The sequence below is a fragment of the Trachymyrmex cornetzi genome, unplaced genomic scaffold (assembly GCF_001594075.2).
Source record: "Trachymyrmex cornetzi isolate Tcor2-1 unplaced genomic scaffold, Tcor1.1 scaffold482, whole genome shotgun sequence".
NCBI classification, from domain to species: domain Eukaryota; kingdom Metazoa; phylum Arthropoda; class Insecta; order Hymenoptera; family Formicidae; genus Trachymyrmex; species Trachymyrmex cornetzi.
The window spans coordinates 815,553-818,528 of record NW_017299641.1 but is presented as its reverse complement, the minus strand read 5'-3'; the positions used below and the strand labels follow the sequence as shown (position 1 = coordinate 818,528).

At 35.8% G+C, this 2,976-nt stretch overlaps 1 protein-coding gene across 1 annotated transcript in view; it reads left to right on the top strand.

Moving 5' to 3' along the window:
• The first annotated feature begins 6 nt into the window (after positions 1-6).
• The window catches only part of FASN1 (Fatty acid synthase 1), a 15,875-nt gene continuing 12,905 nt past the window's right edge, over positions 7-2,976 (top strand). The window contains exon 1 of the mRNA XM_018513953.1: positions 7-562. The gene's annotated coding sequence lies outside the window, so the exon portion shown is untranslated. The remainder of the gene's footprint in view (positions 563-2,976) is intronic.

Sequence of the window (2,976 nt, the reverse complement as noted above, 5' to 3'; positions counted from 1 at the left end):
TGGAGGCGGGTGACGTCTGACTTGGCGTGGTCTGCGGTCACGATCTCGCTCGTGACAGAAAATCAGACAGGACGCCGCACCGTCCTTGTTCGCTGCTCGTCCGGTCCAAGTGGTCCAAGTCGTCGTGTGATCTCGTGATCGTGATCGTGATCGTGCTCGTCGTCGTCGTCGTCGTCACGCTCGGTGGTCGTTGGTCGTCGTCAGTCGCGCGCGCGGATGCGGCACACCGGGTGGTGGACGCGCATGCGCTCGCTGAAACCGTCCTCCGATTGGTCGTTGCCACATGGTCTGATGTCAGACCACAGAGACAGTGCGATTCAATAATAAGATGCTGGTGTGAGCTAGATGGTAGTCAGTCCTCAGTACGCCCGACTTGCCGATTGTCTCTCTGGAGAGCGAGTCACACTCGCGCCCACACTCAGCCCGAGGTGAACGAGGCGAGGTTCTACGAGGAAGAGAGCACCCGAGCACCGTGCGCGGCAGTCATTCGAAAAACTGCAGTTAGGAACGCTCTGCTCCAACTTTTTCCGGGATCGCTCGTACGCGAGAGAGCGTGAGTCAGGTGAGTCCGCTCCGCGCGATCGATACCCCGTCCGCTTCCGCTTCCGGCCGTCAGAGACGTTGCCGCCAACATCCGCTCCAAGACATGCAACCGCTTCGTATGGAAGTTCGCCAAAATTTTTTTCATTTCTTTAATTTATTCAATAATACCTACACAACACTTTCTTTCAGCTATGTGCGACACTTGTCAAAAAAACATCGGATGCAATTTCATAAATTATATTAAAAGAATACAACTCGATTCGTTATCGTTATCAGAATAGTTTCGTATAGCTTTTACTTGTACAAATGTCATTGATTGTATAATATACAACAGATATTGCCTCTCAACACTCTGTTTACTCTAGCAAATTTTTTTCAAGCTTCTCGTCCAAATAATCGTTTACTTGTATAAAGAAAGAATTTCAAAATTTACAAGTGTCTCTATCTCTTAATTTTGTTTGGGCTGTGAGTGTAATTAGATTTAATATAATCTTATTGTTATCGTTATTAATGTATGAAGAAACGATCAGGTAAAAATGTAGTAGCTCTCCAAAAAGGAATCGGAATTTTGCCTAGTTCAAAGTTTAAATCTCATCATGACATCATATGATTTCATCTGATTGCAAATAGTTGTTTTCACTACATACAAAGTCATTTGGTAAAATATACGAATTTATTTAATATTATACAATGATTTATCGTGGTTGCATATGTAATTTTCGGACTATACAGAGATTTCATATAAATTTTATCATGATTTATGAGGACTCTGTCCTACGATTATATTAAGTGGTTACCCCCTCGGATTCTCTGTGTAAAAAAAGTGTTGAATTAATGAATCAGTTTTTATAATCGTATTTCAAAGAAATTTTCGCAAGAGATTACGTTTCCAAGGTTTTCCAAAGTTTATAGAATCAAATCGTGTAATCTCCTGAGATTCATTCTTCGAACCATACATGTGAATAAATAGAAAATTAAATTCTATGTAAAAAAAAGTTGCCTTGCAATACCTCGCGATAAAGCGTAGTCAATATTATACAAGAATAGATTACAATCTCTCTCAGAGATGATGGAGATGTCTTACCATAATACGTTGCATGACACGAGGCACTTGTCAAATGCTAATAATTGCTCTTACATATACATGTAATACATATTTATATAGAATAATGTGCAATACATGTAAATAGAAACAACAAAATGTAAAATGACTAAACATTCGAAACGTAAAATAAAACAAAAGTAACCGACTATATTATTGTATCGATTATCTAATGAAACATTCTAACGTGTATTTATGGTGTATATAAAGAGAGCAAAACAAACACATACATTTGGTTTTACGTATTACAATACTTATATTATGAATAGTATAAAGAGCTACGAATATTCGTACGTACTGTAGAGATCATTCGGACGCTACTTTCATTTTTTTATACTTGGGAACTCAACGTTCCCCAGGATAGACAATGTTATGTTTGTGCTTGTATTGCGTCATAATATATTGCTTTAGCAAGTATAAAATAGTCAAATGTGTACCTGCGAATTTACTTACGAATGATTCGTATATTGAATAGCAAAAGCCTGTAAACATAATATCGAAGAAAATATCGAACTGAAAACAGTAAAAAGCTCCACTAGCCTGGCAAAAATGACGAAACTTGAACAAAAAGATTTGTTGTTTTTAGCAGTGTTCAAGTTAATATATTAAAATTTGAAATATTTTTGTATTCAGTTAGAAAAATTACGTTTATCAAAAATCTTATTTAAAATCGAAAGAGATACTTATATATTGCACTTTTTCTTCTCGTTCCAAGAATTACTGATATTCCTTAATTACTAATTACAATCACACGCACCTGTTGCGGATGCGTGGGCGTAAGGAGTGCCGAACGTGACTCTAAGCTTAAATGATTGATCAATTAACCGAATGATGATTAATGCGATGGAATAAAGAAGCGCGATAATTGACCCCTGGCTGTATACACAATTAGTTACGTATCTCAATTAACATGAAAGTTACATATGACTTTTAAATTTATTATTTACATTGATAATATTGACATGTAAAAAAGCTCATTTAAAAGTATTAAAGTTGTAGCTGCTCCGATTGAAATACGAAAACAAAATCGTTAGTATATTTTAATGTTTATTAGTAGTATTTGAATTTCTTCATGAAATATAACAAGAAATTTTTATATATATCGTCTTTTGATTTTTTGCTAAATAATGTAACGTGGTACAGAGTACAGAGTACGTACATCGATTAACAATACACCTTTAAATGTAAAAAATAATATTTTTACAACAAAAAATAACATTTTTAATACAAATTTAGAAAGAATTAATTTGATAATACTGGATTATCAAATACTGAATACAAATTAAGATAATGTCATATCGCTTAGCAATTCGCTGTTCATAATTTCTCTC